The sequence below is a fragment of the Ctenopharyngodon idella genome, chromosome 14 (assembly GCF_019924925.1).
Source record: "Ctenopharyngodon idella isolate HZGC_01 chromosome 14, HZGC01, whole genome shotgun sequence".
NCBI lineage: Eukaryota > Metazoa > Chordata > Actinopteri > Cypriniformes > Xenocyprididae > Ctenopharyngodon > Ctenopharyngodon idella.
Window position 1 is genome coordinate 15,940,162 of NC_067233.1, and position 24,022 is coordinate 15,964,183.

Genomic DNA, 24,022 nt, shown 5'->3' on the forward strand with positions numbered 1-24,022 from the left:
CACACACACACACACACACACACACACACACACACACACACACACACACACACAGGAGCTAACCTGCTTAGTTTACCAGAGCTGCAGAGCTCATGTTAGATGCTCAGCCTGTCAAAACCCAGTCAAAACGATTGTAAATGCATCAACGGTCTCTGTGTGCCATGTAACACAACAAAGAGCTGGTTCCGGAATATCTTTTGTTAGAGTATAGCAGCATCATGTTCAAATTCAAAGCAACCCCAGTTTCTAAATTTGGAAGCAACATAGTAGTCAGCAAGCATGCACTTCATTCAGTGCAGTACACTTAAAATGTAGTGGACATGAGCTTAAAAGCCTTTTAATTATAGTGGAAATCAAAATGTACTCTGTATAATAACCTGCTGGTTTCAAGTGCATAGTAACATTTTATGGGTTCAAAGGAATGTCCTGAAGTCTAAGTTCAGCTAGTTACATCAGCGACTTGGAGACTTATGTTAACGTTAGTCAGTTTCTATGACAACCCCTCTCCTCTGTTGGCCTGTTCCCATTGCCATTTCATTTCATGGGTTCTGTCACAGTTACGAATTATTAACCACCCCTATTTTTCAGATGCTGAGTGGTCCAAAGTTATGTTCTCTGATGAAAGTAAATTTTGCATTTCCTTTGGAAATCAGGGTCCCAGAGTCTGGAGGAAGAGAGGAGAGGCACACAATCCACGTTGCTTGAGGTCCAGTGTAAAGTTTCCACAGTCAGTGATGGTTTGAGATGCCATGTCATCTGCTGGTGTTGGTCCACTGTGTTTTCTGAGGTCCAAGGTCAACGCAGCCGTATACCAGGAAGTTTTAGAGCACTTCATGCTTCCTGCTGCTGACCAACTTTATGGAGATGCAGATTTCATTTTCCAACAGGACTTGGCACCTGCACACAGTGCCAAAGCTACCAGTACCTGGTTTAAGGACCATGGTATCCCTGTTCTTAATTGGCCAGCAAACTCGCCTGACCTTAACCCCATAGAAAATCTATGGGGTATTGTGAAGAGGAAGATGCGATATGCCAGACCCAACAATGCAGAAGAGCTGAAGGCCACTATCAGAGCAACCTGAGCTCTTATAACACCTGAGCAGTGCCACAGACTGATCGACTCCATGCCACGCCGCATTGCTGCAGTAATTCAGGCAAAAGGAGCCCCAACTAAGTATTGAGTGCTGTACATGCTCATACTTTTCTTGTTCATACTTTTCGGTTGGCCAAGATTTCTAAAAATCCTTTCTTTGTATTGGTCTTAAGTAATATTCTAATTTTCTGAGATACTGAATTTGGGATTTTCCTTAGTTGTCAGTTATAATCATCAAAATTAAAAGAAATAAACATTTGAAATATATCAGTCTGTGTGTAATGAATGAGTATAATATACAAGTTTCACTTTTTGAATGGAATTAGTGAAATAAATCAACTTTTTGATGATATTCTAATTATATGACCAGCACCTGTATATATATATATATATATATATTAGAATTTTTCAGTTTGGTATCCATAATTCACTTAACATATAGGCTAAATCAGGAAACATAAGTTTATAATTAAGATTTTAAATGTTACATAGAACAGTAGAGAATTTGTATTTTATTATATTTCATAAATTACCTAAAATGATCTAATATACTCAGTATATCATATAATCAATGGATTTGAATTGTGATATCAATATTTATTTAAACAACATTTTATTATAATATTTTTTTATTATTTATTCTTTCATGAAAATAATGTGGTAAACATTTTAAATCAGTTTTGATGGCTTTTATTTTATTATTGTTCTTTTATTACTGTTATCTTACTTGCTTAGATCCAGATAACTTGCATCAAAACGATTTTGCCTAGAGTAACAATTGAATTTTCATCTCAGTTTTTGCCATGATTGCTTGGAACGGGTCTTACCAGCAGTGTTGGGGCTAACGCATTACAAGCAACTTGAGTTACCAGATCACTTTTTTCAAGTAACTAGAAAAGTAATGCATTACTTTTAAATTTACAACAAAATACCTAAGTTACCTTTTTGAATAAGTGACACAAGTTACTTTGTTTTCCCATTTATTGACTGACATCTCTCCTGTCCCCATGTTGAGATAAATCATGAGTGAGGAGCAGAGGCGTTGTGTGCGCTGTGTAAACTTGATGGTTATTGTAGGTCTAGATTAAATGTGAACATTTACTCATATCACTTGCACAAAAACAGATTAAGTATTCCTAAAAGTGAATAAAAACAGGGAAATGCAAACTCAGAATATTACAGTAACCTGCAAGAAATAAATATGTTAAATAACATAAATATACTTGTGTATTTAATCTCACTTTATTAACCAATGTCTTTGCTTCACTGCTGACATTTTATGATCTATTTCAGCCATACTGCTAAGCAAAATGACTTTAGATGAACATCACATTTGTGTTTTTTTTTTTTTTTTTTTTTTTTTTTATTTGTATCATTGGTGAAGTAAGAGTGTTTAACTTTATTCTCCTGTGTCCTTCTGCAATCTAGAATAGCAGCACAGCTGACAGGTTTGTTTGAGCAGCGTCCACTATACAGGCGTGAATGTTTTTGTTTGTTTGTTTGTTTGTTTGTTTGTTTGTTTGTTTTCTCTGCCAATTCCCATACTCTGCTCCAGCTCCTCTCCAGGTTTTCAATATCCCCACTTATCACTCAGTTTATATATACATGTTGTTTTATGGTGCGTAATTAAACACCTTTACCCTATTCTTTATTATTCTCAGGTTAGGTAAATAAGTCAAATCTGATCTAAATTATAAGCACTTTAAAATACTTACAATCAAACAGAAGACTTCTCTGTGGTCTGTTTCAGGCTCAATTAATGCCACGTGAGGCAGAGTTTAGTTATAAAGTTCATTTATGTATTATAATTAGTATTTCTAGCAGTACATGTATTCTACAAACACTATACAAATATTAAATAAAGTATAAATATCAAAAATTTCTTCAGTCAAGGCAATATCAGCGATGGAGGCAATATCAGCAATGGTTCTGGTGCCGGAGAAGCTCTTCAGGTGGTCACGAAGCAGCTTGTAATATTCACGTTTCAGCCTTTTATAGACAATCTGACCTCTTGAGGTCATCTTCTTTGGAATTCCCCCATATGAGTTCCAGGAATATTCTCAGGATTCGTCTATATAAAGTAAGTAAAGGTTGGCATCAGCATCTGCGAACTCAGACATGTGTAAGTACCGATCTTTTATACTCCAAGTGTAAGATAATGATTGGTTAGATCTAAACTAATAGGTGACATAACATTTAGTCTTCCTGGCAGAACTTACGCTAGAGCTTTCATTTACTGGATATTAACTTAAAATAAAAATCATGAATTGAAAGGAAACCAGTTTTACTGAACATGCTACAGAATGAGTGACTACGTGTTTATAAGAGTGAAGAGAGAACACTGCGTTCATAACAAGACTTGGACCCATGCCAGATATTTATCATTAGGGAAATATTGCTAATCCTGTGGGTCGCAGACACAAGAAGCTTCTGTCTCTTGTATGCTTGTTAAACCAAGCCAGATGTGTGGTAGGGGACCACTGATGCCAAATTAAAATCGCTTTCTTTCTCTGCCTCTGTCATTTTGGATCATTCTTAGATATAAGACAACAGTGCTACAGTTGCATTAAAGAAATAATATTCATTTTAGCATTTGTAGCAACGTTTGTCTGAATTAACACAAGAGGTCTGGAAATAAGTATGATGAATATAATGTTAATGGGACTCTGACTATGAGATATCGAGCGTTAGATTGTTTATTTGTTTCTGGTGCCAGAGGCAGGAGTATAGCACTATTAGAGCTGAAATTATTACTGAATAAAAAGAGCATGCAAGTGTCAAGACGCAAATGGTAAACATAAGGCACAAAGGAATGTTTTTGGTGGCGTAAGATTCTGGCTCGTGTGCAGAATTTGTCTGGAAGCAGCCCAAAGATCAACTGTTTTTAACAGATTTAGGCAGCTGTTCAAATGCACTGGTGAATCAGGAAATTATTTTTGAGGTTTTGAACTGAAGGCATCTCTATTTCTGCCCAATAACAGAGACTCTGGCTACAGTCCCAGAGCAGACATGCTCCAGAACCAGGGTCAAATGTGTTCATGTGGGATTTCTCATTAGACTAGAATTCATAAGATCTCAAAAATATAACAAACAGAAAAAGTTGTTTTTAAAAAATATATATTAGTAATTTTAACAAAAATACTGTAGATACTACAGTAAATTACATTATTGTATAAGGTAAAAATTATATTTTCATTTGAGAATGATGGAAAAGCAGAAGGTCTGGACTCCATAGCAGCTTTCTTTGGCCTAGACCACCCAGAGGCCGTCTGACTGACATGTAAATCAACCAATCACAGTTCGTTTTTTTCAGCGTGTTTATTGTCACATTTGTAAGCATGAAGGCATTCTTTTTCTATGAGGTGGTTTGGCGTCACAGCGGGTTTGTTGCCAGGTAGACTGTTAAAGAATGTGACACAAAAGTCTCCCAGAAATCCTGTAGAATTCAACCAATCAGATGACTACTCTGAAACTCCCGAAGTGTTTCCGACCTTCAGCCAACGGTCCGTGGGCGTGACGTCTGAGGCTGAGACTATTGTAACGACTGAGACAAATCAGATTATATTTAACAAATAATGTTTAAAACTCACTCGGGGGTCTGTAGACCCATCCCCCAAGAAGACCAACCATCCGATAAGGCTATTGCCCTAAACTATGTAGCCACGTGGAAAAGCAGAGGCCATAGAAAACCCTTTAAAACAGACTTTCCTGCATTAATTTATAGATTAACTGATCTATAAATGAACATGCATCCCAGGACATTGTGTTTATGATTATGACTGTTTTGTGCAGCGTCTTTTGTATGGTATTTTGTGTTATGCATATTTTATGATAAGAACCAATGGTTAACCTAAACTCACCTATTCCAAGAGTTTGCATTTTGAAGATTTAAATGATTGTGTATATGATATATTGATACCTGTGCAACATTTCAGTATTGCAAGAATCTTTTATAGTTTCTTCTTCAACAACTCAGCCAGTTACATATGCAGATACCCTAAGGCAAAGGCTCGTAAAACCCCCTCACACCCCCTTTCCTCATTGGTCAGGTCCACCCTGGGAAGTGTGACTTCTTCCAGACGTTAAGAGCCCAACACCGCCCTCTCTTTTTCTCTTGCTTCTTCGACGGACTCAAGAAATCTCCTGCTGGATAGCCTCTCAGGCCGAGGGCTATAGGCCTAAGCCTGCACCCCAGCCATGTGCTCATCTAGGAGAGAGAAAGAACTCTTTCCTACTACAAGAGTCAAATTAACAGTGCAAGTTGTTTCATATTTCTTCATCCAACACAGAAGATATTGATTACAACTTCATACTGAACCATCAAGGATTTCTCATCAGCCTGCAGATCCGGATGCTCCTCAACAGCTAAAGGCATTTTGCAAGTATCATACATTTGAACACTAAACAGCGATTTAGTATTAATTTGTGAACCTCTTTGGTAGCAAAGGTGCTTTACTACTGAGAAAACTGATGGTCCTTCCAGCTTGTTTTTGACTTTTCTCCATAACTCCATTTCCTCTTCCCATATCCAGTTCCACTCTATCATTTCTCATTTACCCATGTATGCGTGAATTTTATGTATGTGTTTGTTAGTTTAGTTATGTGTTCGTGATTTAGGTACTCCCTGTCTGCAATAAATTGTCTCTTAAATGATCTAGATCTTATTACCAGCTCTAAGCACTGTAAATGCTAAGAAAGAATTATTTTTCTGTGGTCATGAAAAATACACTTCTCTTAGAATTAATTAATAATCAATACTGAATGTTCACATAATGATCTGATTGATTGATTGATTGATTGTAATTTTAATGTAGCTACATCAAGTTAATCTGATTAACTGATTCAAATATCAATAATTAATCATAACTAATAATCATAATGAGTTATGAATAATTATTCATATTTCCCCTTTGAGCTAATTCGCAACACTACCAAATGTCAGATCCTATAATGCCTATGTCACTGTATAGTTAACATGAAAGTTCTGACAACTACGCTGTCGAGTGTTTCACTGTAAATTGCTGGCAAATATTTTCTGTTGTTTATAACAATCAGATGCTGCAGAGACATACAACAACATATTACATGGCTCTCTGGAATGCTTGATTCTGATTGGTCGATCACAGTTTTTTTTGATCATAATGTACAGGAAAGTCTGATTAATTAGAAAAGATAAATCACACCAAGTGAAAACAGTATGAAGGTCTGTATCATTTTTGGTGGACACTCTGGCTAGAAATCTTGGTCTCGGAATAATAATCTCGAATAATAATCAGTGGTCATCAGCATGTTGGTTCAGATATAATTATCTATGATATTGTTTCTTATATTGTGTTCTGTTCATGCTGAAATCAGAAAGTGCTACAGTAGGTAGGTATAATGCTTGCTGTTCCTTTGAAGTTACTTATCAAGCAATGCTAAACTGTTTGAGGAGCTGAATACACAAACTAATATCATGATAAACATCTGCTTTGCAGAGTCAATAAGGAGTCTGTGAAATTGTGACTTTGGGGAAAATATCTCATCTGTATTTCAACTGTGAATGTATCTTGATTTCCTCCGGTGAGAGCAAATTCCGCTTTGTGTGTCCGAGGCCTTGAATCCCACTGAGAGCTTTGACTGCCCCCTTCAGAAAGAGCCCTCTGTGTTCTGTGACCTTCAAATTAAATAGTTGCTATAACATTCTGATCTCTTGCACACACACACACACACACACACACACACGAGTTGTAATCGTTGTCCTTTTGAGATACGTCTCATCATCAAAGAGAAACATTTTGACTTTCTTGTTCGGGTTGGGTTTATCGTTGTGAATACTGCTGCTTTACACTCTGTAATCTCTTCCATTCTTTATTTAACAGAGGCCAATTGTTTGTTCTCCATAAATGAGACAATGAATTATTGAGAGATCAAAGTACAATGAGGCTCCTTTCAGAGTGGAAATTGAGTGCTTAGCATATTGACATTTATCATGAATAACGTCATTCTCAACACTCACAGTCAGTAATTAATTTCATTCAATTTTTCATTCTTTTATCTCATCAATATTACATGCAGCATGCAATAACATTTCAGTAACTTTACACATTATCAGACATCTTTTGTATACAAATGAAAAAAATAAATAGATTATTTTGCTAGCAGTGATATATTTAAAAGTATGGGGTCAATAATAAGAAAGAAGTATTTTTATGCTCAGCAAGGCTGCATTTGTTTGATCAAAAATACATTAAAAATAATTACTTATTTTAATTTTAAAATAATACAATATGCAGTTATTTTATATTAAAATTTCTATTTTAATATATTTTGAAATTAATATATTCCTGTAATGACAATTCTAAATTATTTTGTTAGACTTATTTTGTGCTCAAGAAATATTTCTTGCTTTGTATCAATGTTGAAAACAGTTGTGCTGCTTAATATTTTCTGTGGATAACATGATACTTTTTTCAGTTTTTTTTTTTTTTTTGTTTGTTTGTTTGTTTGTTTTGAACAGTATTTATTAGATTTTTTTGTAACAAGTCGTCACTAAGTATTTCTTTGCTAAATACAAGTTTTCAGCAAAAGTATTAATATATTTCTTTAAAAAAAAAAAAAAAAAAAAAAATCATACTGACTCAAAACTTTTGAACGCTAATGTATTTCTGAACTAGTTGTACTAATCCGTGTTGTTTTTGGATGGACAGTAACTCTGATTGCAAAGTTTCAGTGTTTTCTTTACAGCCAATTCAAAAGCCAGTTTCTCTATGCCTATTTCTATGACTTTTATTATGAAATCAACCATTTCAGATAAACACACTCTTAAATATCACATAAATGACCTGTGGTTGGTCTGTTGGTTGGTTTGTTAGTCAGATCTCGTCCTAACAAAGTGGGCAATTCTTGGCCAGAATATGCCGAAAAGTAGCCCAGACTCAATGATCAACATTCTGGCTAAACATGACTAGAGGTCACATCCAGAGACTTTGAAATGAAATGCAGCAACTTTTTGTGAATTATATATGCCACATCCACATTTATTGAATCTTAAGCTTGATTATTTGGGTAACATCCATATGCATTAAAATTTAGACATGCTGTTTGATATAAACTCTATTTTTCCTCTCTTTAAGGATAGCTTTTAAGATTCAGTGGGGCATATTTCAATAGCAGCCATCTGATCATGTCATGGGTAATTACTGGACCAAACTGCAAATCTAAAAGTGGAAAAGAGGGGTCCAAGATGAGTCAGATGCTCCGATATATCTCCAGTTCTTAGCTTTCCAGCATATCTAAAATTGCTTGAAATGTTTCCGTTTGGAAGGGTCAGGAGGAGATCTTAAGGGGATGAGGCAGCCAGACAGGAGCCCAGAGCCAATCCCTCCTGAGGTCCTTCCTCTATCCCACTGCAGGTGCTATTCTCAAAATTGTCAGTTTGTGTGGGCAGATGACTGCCAGAAATCTTTTGTTAGGATTTTGTGGATGTGTTTCCTATTTTCCCGCCCATCTCTAAATGCTCTTTGTGCCACTAATACTCTGATTTTCTGGTATTTTGCAGTCTTGTTTGTGAGGCAAATCCGTTCTTTTGTTGGGGAATCCAACACAGATGGCAGATGATGTTTGTAATGGTTCACAGAAAGCCATGTCACATATTTCCAGTGTGTTTTTAGAGGTCTGACCTAATGAATGAGTCTAAAGTGAACGTCAGAGATCAGCAGGACGTCTCACAGAGGCCAGTAAAGGTGTGGAAGAGAATATGACGAATCAGAGCCATAGATAGAGTGGGGACAACTGAAAGTAAGTAAACATATAGGTAATTGCTGTTGGCCTCAACAAGCTGTGGATTATCGGCTGTTATAAGCCCAGATATCCCATACTAGTGAATCCTTAGATTATAGAAAATAGCCAAATTCAGATGCAATAGTAAAAGCCAGTAAATTGGATTTCTTTTCATTTATTTATTTTTTAATCACCTTTTCCTGTTAGCTCAGACCAACAAGAAAATAGCCATATAGCACAGCATATATCAGCCCTGTATAAAACATCATTAATCCACACACCTGCTCTCACTCTTTCTCTCTGTAGAGGATCTAAATGGAGACTGGCAGCTGGTGAATCATGCTGAACTAAAACTACTTTACCTGTTAAAGGCCTGAAGGGTTTGGCGAGTCCATGCTAGAGACAAAGAAAATGATTTTGCCAGATCATCAGCCACTCAGATCCACCTGCCTCCTGCTGACGAGATAGACGTTAAGAGAGAAACCATATAAAAAACCCATATTCTTAAGCTGAATGCTTACTCATAACATGACATTACGTAGACATTTTGCATGATTTTTATAAAATCGCTGTTCAAAGAAGTTACAATAAGATATTAAACACACAAACAAAACAGAATGGTAGCTGAAAAGTCACAATAAAGTTCTTTACATTCAGCTCTCATTCCTCAAGTGCCTAGTGAGAGTTCCTCTCGGATGTAGCATTTGAGAGCTGATGGGACTCAAGCAACTGCCAGTGCAATTTAGAGCTTGAATGATCTCAGTCAGTTTACCTTTGATAGAAGGCGGTTTCAAAGCATCTGTGACTCGTACACAGGTCCTTCGTGTCCTCCACAACTAAACAGACCTTTGCCAATCAAGAAACAGCCAGGATGAGGTGACAAAAGCACACTGGGTAACAAATAATGGGAACTGTAGGAGCTCTGGATACAGAAGAGGAAAGTGTGTTTAGGGCCTGTGCACATACATACAGTACACTAAAAAAATAAAGGTCACACACACAGACACACACACAGGTTTGTTTTGTTATCAAAGTGAGAACATTCTATAGGCGTAATTGTTTTTATACTGTACAAACTGTACATTCTATCCACCTACACTACCCCTACCCCTAAACCTACCCATCACAGAAAACGTACTGCATTTTTACATTTTTAATAAAACATTGTTTAGTATGTTTTTAAAGCTATTTTAAATATGAGGACTCATGAAATGTCCTAATATTTCATGTTTACGCTGTAATACCGTGTAATACCCATGTCGTTATACAAATTTTTGTCCTCATAAATCACAAAAATGCACGCACACACACACATACAGTGGTATGCGAAAGTTTGGGAACCCCTTGCAGAATCTGTGAAAATGTGAATAATTTTAACAAAATAAGAGAGATCATACAAAATGCATGTTATTTTTTATTTAGTACTGTCCTGAGTAAGATATTTTACATAAAAGATATTTACATATAGTCCACAAGACAAAAAAAATTGCTGAATTTATGAAAATAACCCTTGATTTGCGAACCCTTGATTCTTAATACTGTGTGTGGTTACCTGGATGATCTACGACTGTTTTTTTGTTTTGTGATGGTTGTTCATGAGTCTCTTGTTTATTCTGAGCAGTTAAACTGAGCTCTGTTCTTCAGAAGAATCCTCCAGGTCCTGCAGATTATTCAGTTTTCAAGGATTTTTTGCATATTTGTACCCTTTCCAGCAGCGACTGAATGATTTTGAGATCCATCTTTTCACACTGGGGACAACTGAGGGACTCAAACACAACTATTACAAAAGGTTCAAACATTCACTGATGCTCCAGAAGGAAACACGATGCATTAAGAGCCGGGGGGTGAAATCTTTTTGAATTTGAAGTTCAAGGTATATTGTACTTAATTTGTCTTCAGGGAAACATGTAAGTATCTTCTGTTGCTTCCGAAGGGCAGTACTCAATGAAAAAAATGATATTTCAACAAAAAAAGAAAAATTTGGACATCTGCATCCTGTTCAAAAGTTTTCACCCCCTGGCTCTTAATGCACTGCGTTTCCTTCTGGAGCATCAGTGAATGTTTGAACCTTTTTTATTAGTTGTGTTTGAGTCCCTCAGTTGTCCTCAGTGTGAAAAGATGGATCTCAAAATCATTCAGTCACTGTTGTAAAGGGTTCAAATATGCAAAAAATCCTTGAAAACTGAATAATCTGCAGGACCTGGAGGATTTTTCTGAAGAACAGAGCTCAGTTTAACTGCTCAGAACAAACAAGGGACTCATGAACAACCATCACAAAACAAAAAAAAAAAAACAGTCGTAGATCATCCAGGTAACCACACACAGTATTAAGAATCAAGGGTTCCCAAACTTTTGAACGGGGCAATTAATAAATTCAGCTATTTTTTTGTCTTGTGGACTATATGTAAATATCTTTTATGTAAAATATCTTACTCAGGACAGTACTAAATAAAAAATAACATGCATTTTGTATGATCTCTCTTATTTTGTTAAAATTATTCACATTTTCACAGATTCTGCAAGGGGTTCCCAAACTTTCGCATACCACTGTATATGCACACACTATATACAGTATCTCACAGGAGTACACACCTCACATTTTTGTACATATTTTATTATATCTTTTCATGTGACAACACTGAAGAAATGACACTTTGCTACACTGCAAAGTAGTGAGTGTATAGCTTGTATAACAGTGTAAATTTGCTGTCCCCTCACAATAACTCAACACACAGCTATTAATGTCTGAACCGCTGGCCACAAAAGTGAGTACACCCCTAAATAAAAATGTCCAAATTGGGCCCAATTAGCCATTTTCTCTCCCTGGTGTCATGTGACTTGTTAGTGTTACAAGGTCTCAGGTGTGAATGGGGAGCAGGTGTGTTAAATTTGGTGTTATCGCTCTCACTCTCTCATACTGGTCACTGTAAGTAAGTAAGTAAGTAAACTTTTATTTATATAGCACCTTTCACAGATATAAAATCACAAAGTGCTTCACAGAGTGCAACAATATTAATAAAAGAACAATGAAACAGATAAAACTATGATAAATAAAAATAAAATTAAAACCACAAAAATAGTAAAACATAAAAGCCCAATCAACTAAAAGCCTGTCTAAATAAAAGTGTCTTCAGCTGCTTTTTAAAAGAATCAACAGAATCGTCCACTCGCAGTGACGGGGCAGGGCGTTCCAAAGTCTGGGGGCGACTGCTTGGAAGGACCGGTCTCCCCAAGTTTTAAAGCGAGTTTTGGGGACCATTAGAAGGTTTTGACCTGAGGACCGAAGAGCGCGGGAGGAGGAGTAAGGGGTCGACAGGTCAGTGATGTACTGGGGGGCCTGTCCGTGCAGAGCTCTGAAAGTCAAGACTAAAATTTTAAAATTTGACTGGAAGCCAATGAAGTGAGGAAAAAAAACGGTGAAATGTGAGCCCTTCTGTTGGTTCCTGTTAAAAGCCTGGCTGCAGCATTTTGCACCATTTGAAGACGACTCAGAGAAGATTTGTTTAAACAAGTAAAAAGAGAATTACAATAATCAAGACGAGAAGAAATAAAAGCATGAATAATCATCTCCAAGTCAACTTTAGACAATAACGCTCTCAGTTTAGAAATGTTTCTCAAGTGATAAAAACAGTTTTTGACCAACTGTCTAGAATGACTGTCCAGAGACATGGATTGGTCAAACAGAACACCAAGGTTTCTGAGGCTCGACTGGACGGAAGAACCCAGGGAACCAAGGTGCTGTTTGATTTGAGGTAGTTTTTGGTCTGGAGCGAAGATTAAGGTTTCAGTCTTTTTTGTATTCAGTTGTAGGTAGTTATTGTATAGCCAGTTTTTTATACAGGACAAGCAGTCCAATAAATCAGTAAGTTTATGAAACTCAGTCTTTAAAAGAACAGTACAACTGAATGTCATCAGCATAAAAGTGATAAGACACATTTTTAAAACCGTGAATTATTTCACCAAGAGGGCGTATGTACAATAAGAACAAAATAGGACCTAGAACCGAGCCCTGAGGAACTCCATATGACAGAGGAGTCATCTCAGACAGAATATTGTTAATAGACACGCAAAATGATCTGTCACTCAGGTAAGAGGAAAACCAATTAAGAACTGATCCAGAGAAACCTGTTTCATTTCGCAGACGATTTATCAATACATTATGGTCGAGTGTATCGAATGCAGAAGATAAATCCAGTAGGATCAAGACAGAGTACTGCCCAGAGTCAGCCGCCATCATAATGTCATTTGATACCTTCAGCAGGGCAGTCTCAGTTGAATGACATTTACGGAAGCCTGACTGAAATTTATTTATAAAATTATTTCCATCAAGAAATGCAGTCAGCTGCCCCGCCACCACTCTCTCCAGGATTTTAGATAAAAAAGGCAGTTTAGAGATGGGCCTGTAGTTGTTTGGTTCAAATGAATCCAAATTAGGGCTTCTTCAGAATGGGGCTGACAACCGTTTGTTTAAAAGAGCTGGGCACGGAACCAGTTAAAAGAGAAAGGTTGATCAATTTAACAACATATGGTCCAACTACATCAAATACATTTAAAAGCAACAAAGTTGGCATTACATCTAGAGGGCTTGATGATGGTTTCACTTTTTTTACTAGACCCTTAATATCCTCTTCAGTAACAGGTGAGAAGGTGGACCAAGAGCACTGAGGAGATAAACCACAAGATGTATCGACAGAAGATGGATTTATAGAGGCTCTGATATCATGTACCTTATTCACAAAAAAGTTTACTTATAACAGTGTAAATTTGCTGTCCCCTCACAATAACTCAACACAGCTATTAATGTCTGAACCGCTGGCCACAAAAGTGAGTACACCCCTAAATAAAAATGTCCAAATTGGGCCCAATTAGCCATTTTCTCTCCCTGGTGTCATGTGACTCGTTAGTGTTACAAGGTCTCAGGTGTGAATGGGGAGCAGGTGTGTTAAATTTGGTGTTATCGCTCTCACTCTCTCATACTGGTCACTGGAAGTTCAACATGGCACCTCATGGCAAAGAACTCTCTGAGGATCTGAAAAAAAAGAATTGTTGCTCTGCATAAAGATGGCGTAGGCTATAAGAAGATTGCCAAGACCCTGAAATACTGAGCTGCAGCACGGTGGCCAAGACCATACAGCGGTTTAACAGGACAGGTTCCACTCAGAATAGGCCTCGCCATGGTCGACCAAAGAAGTTGAGCGCACCTGCTCAGCGTCATATCCAGAGGCTGTGTTTGGGAAATAGATGTATGAGTGCTGCCAGCATTGCTGCAGAGGTTGAAGGGGTGGGGGGTCAGCCTGTCAGTGCTCAGACCATACGCCGCACACTGCATCAAATTGGTCTGCATGGCTGTCGTCCCAGAAGAAAGCCTCTTCTAAAGATGATGCACAAGAAAGCCCGCGAACAGTTTGCTGAAGACAAGCAGACTAAGGACATGGATTACTGGAACCATGTCCTATGGTCTGATGAGACCAAGATAAACTTATTTGGTTCAGATGGTGTCAAGCGTGTGGCGGCAACCAGGTGAGGAGTACAAAGACAAGTGTGTCTTGCCCACAGTCAAGCATGGTGGTGGGAGTGTCATGGTCTGGGGCTGCATGAGTGCTGCCGGCACTGGGGAGCTACAGTTCATTGAGGGAACCATGAATGCCAACATGTACTGTGACATACTGAAGCAGAGCATGATCCCCTCCCTTCAGAGACTGGGCCGCAGGGCAGTATTCCAACATGATAACGACCCCAAACATAATGTCATTTGATACCTTCAGCAGGGCAGTCTCAGTTGAATGACATTTACGGAAGCCTGACTGAAATTTATTTATAAAATTATTTCCATCAAGAAATGCAGATTTTTGGTATCAATGCAAAAACACACCTCCAAGACAACCACTGCCTTGCTAAAGAAGCTGAGGGTACCTAAACCCTATTGAGCATCTGTGGGGCAACCTCAAACGGCTCTGTGATGTCGTCATGGAAAAGTGGAAGAGGACTCCAGTGGCAACCTCTGAAGCTCTGGTGAACTCCATGCCCAAGAGGGTTAAGGCAGTGCTGGAAAATAATGGTGGCCACACAAAATATTGACACTTTGGGCCCAATTTCTGACATTTTCACTTAAGGGTGTACTCACTTTTGTGGCCAGCGGTTTAGACATTAATGGCTGTGTGTTGAGTTATTTTAAGGGCACAGCAAATTTACACTGTTATACAAGCTGTACACTCACTACTTTACATTGTAGCAAAGTGTCATTTCTTCAGTGTTGTCACAGGAAAAGATATAATAAAATATTTACAAAAATGTGAGGAGTGTACTCACTTCTGTGAGATACTGTACATGCTTGACTTGAATTTCCAACGTAACTAGCCACTCAGCCTTTTTACTGGCCAATTTTGACAGATACCATGGGTATTATTCCATAATTTGGCAGCAGATTTATTAGGCCTCTGTGTTGTCACTTTAAGACCTGATGCACAGATTCAATAAACTGTTACACATGCGTTTCCTCTGTCAACTGTTTATGTTTGCTTAAAACATTTTTTTTTTTTTTAATTTGAGTGTTGATTATTATATCTAAAATTAAATAGCAACTGAATTTAATAGTTTTGTGCAAGAAAGGGCTCCCATATAGTTAGTTGAGATAACATTTTTTTAAGGATAAAAAAAATCTAATTATAATTGAATTTATTTAAAGAGAGATGAAAGGTTGACCAATGTGGTCCTTGGAGATGAAAGGTTGACCCATATGTGGTCATCTGTGCTTACTGAAGACTGGAAATAACTGTGCCATTTAAAGGGAACAGAAATGATTCATGTACAGTTGAGGCCAAAATTATTAGCCCCCCAGGAATTTTGGAACATTTTCCTAAAGATCTTTCCAATGTTTGCAGCATTGATAAAACTTGATATAATCAAACATTCACCAGTGCTATTTAGTAGCTTTTGGTACATTTTGGAATATAAAATACATTTTTAGGCTTGCTTTATATCAAATATAGTGAAAATGGGGTGGTCAAAAATATTAGCCCCCATGTGAATTTTTGCTTTCAAAACACACCTAATTAATCAAACAGCTTTCAAACCACACCTGTGCAGTCAATTGGCTTCCTAACAACACCTGAGCATTCAATCAGCATAAAAGGACTCCATGGAACAGGGCACTTCAACACATTATTGGGAGAGACTACTTTTACTTTTACAAGACAAAGAAAATCAGTCTTCAGCTCAGAAAGAAGATAGTGGAGGCTCATGATAAGGGGGAAGGCTATACTGCCATTTCCAAGCGTTTCACAGTGTCTAGAACCGTTGTACGTTGCATCATTGCCAAGTACAAGGAGACAAATTCTGTAAGAAACAAACCTAGGTGTGGTCGTAAGCGCAAGATTTCAAGAACTCTGGGGAGGAAAATAGTCAGAGATATCAGCAAGATGCCCCGGACATCTGCCAAGATGATTGTTGCTGACCTGGCCTCTTCTGGAGTTGATGTTTCAAGGAATACAGTTGTGAGGGCTCTTCATCGTGGTGGGCTTCAGGGCCATCGTCCCAGAAGAACCCCTTTACTCAAACAGCGGCACATCACAGCCAGACTGAGGTTTGCCCGTGAACATTTGAAAGGTAAAGACGAGTTTTGGGAGTCTGTGCTTTGGTCTGATGAGACTAAACTGGAACTGTTTGGGCACATGGATGTTGCTTATGTTTGGCGAAGAAAGGGTGAGGCCTTCAACCCTAAGAACACAGTTCCCACAGTTAAACATGGTGGTGGGAGCATCATGCTGTGGGGCTGTTTTGCAGCATCAGGCACAGGGAGCCTTGTTCGGGTGCATGGCATCATGAAAAAAGAAAATTATCTTGACATTTTGAGGGATAATATGCAGAAATCTGCTTGTAGTCTAGCCTTAGGTCGTTGCTGGGTCTTCCAACAAGACAATGACCCAAAGCATACATCGAAATTGGTCCAACAGTTCCTGAAGGATACTAAAACCAAGGTCCTGGAGTGGCCCGCACAGAGCCCAGACCTCAATCCTATAATCTGTGGCGAGTGCTCAAAGTGAATGTCCATGCTCGGAAACCACATAATTTGGACCAGCTGGAGCAATTTGCAATGGAAGAATGGGCTAAAATCCCTCAGGAGACCTGTGCCAACCTAGTAAAGAACTACTCTAAGAGGTTATTGTCAGTTGTGGCTCAGAAAGGGTACACTATTGTCTATTAATGACCAGGGGGCTAATAATTTTGGATGTTTCATTTTTGCCCTTTCTTGTTCCATCTCACTATTTCATATCCTAATCAAACTTAGTGGACATTTTGTCTTTGTTATTTTGGAAACAAATACACTATAAAACACTTGTTGTTAATGGTCATTTCCATGGAGAAATCAAGAGTTTTGTCTAATTTCATAAGGGGGGCTAATAATTTTGGCCTCAACTGTATTTGGTCAGTCTTATTAGATCAAGGAAAAGCAGAGTACTGATCAGAGCATGACAAACACAGACACACTGAAAGAGCTACATGGCTCATGCAAGTTTTAAAGAATTTCAATTTGCTGTTACAGCAAGAGAAAAGATAGAAAAGAAAAGAGAAAATTAAGAGTTCATTGCAATACTAGTATAATTATATGATAGACATATTCCTAATCAGAAAGAGCTTTGTTTACACATGTATGTCTTGGTGAATTTGTCTTGGTGACAGAAGCTTCCACAGTACAGACAGAATGACAGCGACAAGACAGATAATAAAAAAAAATAGAATAAAATAAAATAAGGTGAATAATATATATATATATATATATATAAAATATATTTGTATATGCCATGAAGTGCCAAACATGCTAGAAACACGTTAAATCATGCAACACTTGGCTAAGTGCTAATGCATGCGATTAATGCCACGAAACAGGAAGTTGAACAATGTTCGATCAAAAGTACAACATGTGGAACTGGCAAAAACTGAAAAAAATTTGCAGAGAAAATTCAAAATATCTGACTTCCTGTTGGGTTTTCAGATTTTACACATAGGGACTTTTTTGTAGGTATTGAGCTGTTACATGTGTCTACCGAATTTCATACTTGTCCGTGAAACGTAGCACGAAGGGTGCTTAATTGAAATTTTGTAGGTGGCGCTATTGAGCAATTTTGCCACACCTAATTCTGAAACCCATATCAGACATAAATTTTCACCACTTTGACACTTATGCAAAGTTTCATGAGTTTTCGAGCATGTTTAGGTCCTCAAAAATGTGTTCAATGATTCATTTCGGAGAAGAAGAATTGACCGAACAATTACAATAGGGTCCTCACACCATCGGTAACAATTACAATAGTGTCCTCACACCATCGGTGCTCGGGCCCTAAATACACAAAATAGATAATATACTGTATGTATGTGCAGATATGTTATATACAAATGCAAGGGAATGTAAATAAGAGGTTTGGTGTGCTAAATAAATATGAGCACAAGCAGTGTTGTTTATTTCATGTTTATTGCCCTGTGCAGGCATTTAACTGTTCATGAGGTAGACGGCCTGAGGAAAGAAGCTTTGTCTGGCTGTTCTGTTGCAGAAGTTGTACTTCTGGTGAAAGAAGTACAACTTCTGCTGGGCCTTTTTGACAATTAAGTCTATGTGGAACTCCCACTTCAGGACCTGTGAGATGGTGTCCAGGAACCTAAATAACTCCACTGCTGCCATAATGCCGCTCATGATGGTGAGTAGGGGGAGTGCTGGGGTGTTTCTCCTAAAGTCTACAATCATCTTCACTGTTTTGAGCGTGTTCAGCTTCAGGTTGTTATAACTGCACCAGACAGCCAGCTCTTAACCTCCTTCTGTAAGCAGACTCGTCACCGTCCTGGATGAGGCCAATGAGGGTAGTGTCGTCCTCAAACTTTAGGAGCTTGTAATAGAGCAGTGGGGAAAGCACACATCCCTGGGGGGCACTAGTGCTGATAGTGCGGGTGTTGGATCAGAATTTTCCCAGCCTCACTAGCTGCTGCCTGTCAAGAAGTTGGTGATCCACTGATAGATGGAAGAGGGCACAGAGAGCTGGTTGACTGCATCATCCACAAACCTGTTTGCTCAACAAGCAAACTGCACGGGGTCCAGCAAGGGTCCAGTAATGTTCTTCAGGTAGGCCAACACCAGTCTTGGTAACACTTTATTTTACAGTGCTGTAGTAACATGTTACTACATGTACTTACTGTAGTAATAACAGTAAATTATGCATAATTAAAAGTAACTAACCCTAAACCAAACCCTAACCCTAACTGTAATTCTATAGTAAGTACATGTTGTTAATAGTACTCAGTACTTATTTGAGTAATTACAATGTAACTACAGCACTGTAAAATAAAGTGTAACCCCAGTCTGACCACAGATGTTAAGGCAACAGGTCCAGAGTCATTAAGTCCTGTGATTTGGGATTTCTTTGGGATGGGGATGATGGTGGAGCATTTGAAGCAGGAAGGAACTTCGCATAGCTCCAGTGATCTGTTGAGGATCTTTGTGAAGATGGGGGTCAGCTGGCCAGCACAGGATTTCAGACAGGCTGGTGTAACACAGTCTGGGCCTGGTGCTTTCCTTGTCTTCTGCTTCCGGAAGACCCAAAACACATCCTTTTCACAGGCCTGAAGTGCAGGAGGGAGGGAGAAGGGGGTTGCAGGAGGTGTTGATGGATGCATAGAGAGAAGATCAGAATGGGTGTGGAGTGCGAGACATAAATATTGTACCATATGACAGCTTTGTGTAAGGAACAAAACTGAAATTTTGATTGTTTTTGCTGAATATCTTCCCCAACTTCAAGGTTTTTAAATCTCATGTAAAAAGACTCATTCATACTTGTGTTGTGTGTGTTGCAATCCATAACAAAACACCCGAGAGCCAATGGCATGTGACATTACTGGCTTCAACCTGGGAATGAGATTTAAGCAATATGGTGGAGGGGAATTTTTTCAAGGATATTCAAGGAATAATTACTTAAATGTCCCACATAGAGCTATTGTTTGGCTTTCTGAAGGCTAAGAATATAGTGCACAAGGAGAATGGACAACTTTTTTGGAACTCTTTATGCAAAATGTACAGAAAATCATACAGGTTTTAAACAGCATAATGGGGAGAAAAAGTTTAAAAGACACCACCAGGTCTTCCATTTGAAATACAATATTGATGAACTTTACATTAAAGTTCGGTTTGTTAAGATTTGTTAATGCATTAGGTATCCTAAAACAGATTTATTGAAAACATACATTAAATATTGAAGAACAGGTTAAGTAAAAATACAATTAATATGCAACATAGTGCATATATTTAGCAAAATGCTCAGCTAGAAAAAGTTTCTTTTTCTAGCTGACTAACGAGTTTTTGGACAGTGAATGGCTTTTCTGAGGTAAATGTGAAGTTATTTGACATTATTTAAAAGCTGTTTTATTGACGTCTTTCCACAGTTGAAACACTGATTGAGCGATTACATGTGACATGATACATATATGTTCGTTCATGTTTATTTTGTGCTGTAACTAGCAGCAAAACAGAAGAGATCGTGCGATCCGCACTGCCACTTCTCTTGACCTGAGGTGCTACAGCAATCTGTCATGCCACATTAAAGAGCACCATATAAGTTCGCGAGACTCGAGAGACTGTTATGGTCTCCAGTCTATGGGAAATTAACCCATTTATGATTCTTGCGAGGTTTATTGTGCTTGTTTATTGTTTAAAAACTGAAACTTGGTTGTAAAGTGTTAAAATACAAACTTAAAAACAAAAGTGATGAACCACATATCAAATTTAGTGTGTATTTGTTAAAAATGTTCAAGGGTTTCTACAGCCCTTGAGTAAGTTAAACTGTGTTCGCCTGCCTTTGAACCCTTTAATCTTTCATAAGCGTTTTATCTCCTTATTGCCATCTTAAATTCTGTTACAGATCCTCTGGTGGTTCCCTAGTAGTTTTTACAAGTTTGGACATGAGTCATTATTTAATCTGTGCGAGACATTTTCATGGGGCTCGTGGCCATCTAACCTGTAGTTCATAAGCACAGTTTCTTGATGGACGGCTCTCTGCTGCATCTGCTCCAGGATCATGGCAACACTTAAATCAAGCCCTTGAATAAGACATACGGGGGAGAGTACACCCCTCACTGGTTTGTGGTATGTGAGTGAGTGCTTTTTGATTGTGTACAAACTGATGCAAAGGCCCAAGAAACTACTGAATGCAAATTCACCAATGTTAATACAGTCAATGATTTTATAAACATGTTTTAAATATTATTTTTCTAAATATCATGCTGACTGTAGCAAGCAGGGCAGGGCCGAGAGACGTGGGAACGGAGCGAGGCTGGTGGCACGATTGCTAATGAGCGTCACCTACGCGCCACACCAGCATCGAGTCTCACAGAGGACCTCCAGGAGAATAAAAGGAGGAGTGACGACAGTGAAGGACAAGAGAGGATTTTGTGTGTGGTTCTGGCACCAATGCAACAGTGTTAAAGGTTCGGGGAAGAAGGAGGCGGGAACCGGAGAATGTTTGGCGAAAGTAACTTTAATTATAATGTTGCCAGTTAACAAAATTAAATCAATTGTCACGTTTTATATTTGCGTAATTTATTTTGTTCAACTCAATCAGTTGGATTTTCTTTGTTGTGATCTTAAATGATTTTAAATGAATAGTTTCACAAATAACAAGTGATAATTCAGTATCACAACTAACATCAAAGATAGTAATACTCAAATTCATCACACAGGGGTCACTATAACTGTGTATAAGCTCCAATCTTAGATCTCATTGGAATATTAAAACGAAAATTACAGCAAACTAAAATAAAGTGTCGATTCTTCGAAGTTTTCAATTATTACTAATGTTAGGGCACACTTTTAGGGTGAAACAATACACTTTAGAATTATACAAACACGGTAGTGGCACCCTACACATGAACACAAAACCCACCGTCAGCATTTTCATCACGTGAATTGAAATACTATCATATGGAAATCAAATATAACATGCTCATGATCTTATGCACATCATTCACACACGCTATGCACATAAACATTACACTGGACACTTACCGAATTCTGTTTTACCGAGAACTCGTAACATCCCTCACGTGCAGTTGCACACAATCTGTGATCATCTAGAACCCTAAAATACACGTTACATAAACAGGATGAAATGAATACAGACTATTACACCAAATTAAACGATTATCATCACATTCACTCACATAGATCATGGATTTTCACCAGGATGATACAAGATCAGATTGGTCTTTTATGCACTGCTTAACCATCTATCTCAATATCGCACCCTTCGCGTCATCATCAGCGGCCGCTCTCTTAAAGGGGAAGTACATCTTTTTCGGGGTTTACTTTCTAATACCACCCGGTTACAATAAAATAAACAAACAACAAAATGAAAGTAAAACAGCAGCCCCTCACATATTGCCGCATATAAACATAATAAAAAAGCAACATAAATAGTCTAGGCCTGGTCCTCTCTCCTCCTTCACCGTCGTCACTCCTCCTTTTATCCTCTCGGAGCTCCTCTATGTGAAACTCGAGGCTGGTGTGGCTCATTAGCAATCACGCCACCGGCCTCGCTCCGTTCCCATGGCTCTCGGCCCCACCCTGCTTGCCACACTGATATTGCTTTTATACAGCAGTTCAACAAACAAGAAGTTAATGTTTGAGTAACTTCCATTTTAAACACAATATTGCCAGTTATTTTGTGTATTTACGCCATATAAAGTCATAGCATTATTCATATTTGCATGATTCTGAGCAGCAGTGGTGGCGTTTCATTCCGGAATGAATCAGCATTTTGAACAAAAAGCTTGAATCTCAAATATTGACTTTGTGGCTGTAAGTTGGTCAACACAGCTATCTAAAACATTTTTAAGTACGTTTTATTGTGTGAATGTATTAAGCTTAATTATCATGCATGTGATTAATGGTGAAAGGTGATTAATTTTGTAATTTACAGCAAACATTTCATTCCCTTCTACCAGAAAGGATCATTTTGACTCGTCCTGCATCTTGTCTATTTTTCTTATCTAGCAACATTGTCGATGAAAAATGGTGCTGTCAAAACTATGGAAAGGTGGGTGGGATAATGAATATTTTTGTCAAAATAACAAATCACTGTTCATCAGTCAGAGTTGCTCAGAATGGCCAATTTAGGTCCTTTCCTATCAGAAAATGTTGAAGGGTTGCTGTGCTCTCTAGGTAATGAAGCTTCCCTGACCTTGTTCTGACCAGCAGATATTGAAGAGATGAATGACTATGACTGCCTGTGTTTGAGGGGGCTGCTGCATTTGGTCTAATTGTTTGGCCTTTGTCAAATAATTACTTCATTTTCTGGTACAAAGCATGATGTAGTTCTCCACAGAAACAAATTACGTGCATAGATAAATACAATAAAACAAAAATACAAATGAAATAAACAGTGCTTTATGAATAATCAAATGTAATATAACACTATAGTCTTCAGTGTATTTAAATTAAATATAATTAATCTTTGTTCAAGCTACAAAAGTGATTTTCTATTTGTATTTTGTTGTAAGATTAACATTAATGACACAGACAACAGCAGGAATATTAGGCTGCTGTTACTTTAAGAACTAATGCATGGATACAATATAATGATAGACATCCATTTTCCTCTTTCAAATTTTAAAATCACTTGAATGTTTAAACTGACCTAAAACACTTATACGGCCATTTCCAAACAATTTGAAGTCCATCATTCTACAGTGAGGAAGATTATTCACAAATGGAAGACATTCAAAACAGACACCAATCTTCTCATGAGTGGATGCCCCAGCAAATTCACCCCAAGATCAGACTGTTTAATGCTCAGAGAAATTGCAGACAACACAAGAACTACACCTCAGACTCTACAGACCTCAGTTAACATGTTACATGTAAATGATAAAGTTCATGGCAGTACAACTAGAAAAAGACCAGACAAGTATGACATGTTTGGAAGGGTTCCCAGGAGAAAGCCTCTTCTCCCTAAAAAAACATGGCAGCACGGCTTAGGTTTGCAAAGTTGCATCTAAACAAACCACAAAACTACTGGAACAATGTCCTTTGGATAGACAAGACCAAAGTGAAGATTCCACATTTGGTGAAAACAAAAAGAGAATATCAGCACAAACACCTCATACAAAAAGTCAAGCATGCTGGTGGAGAGG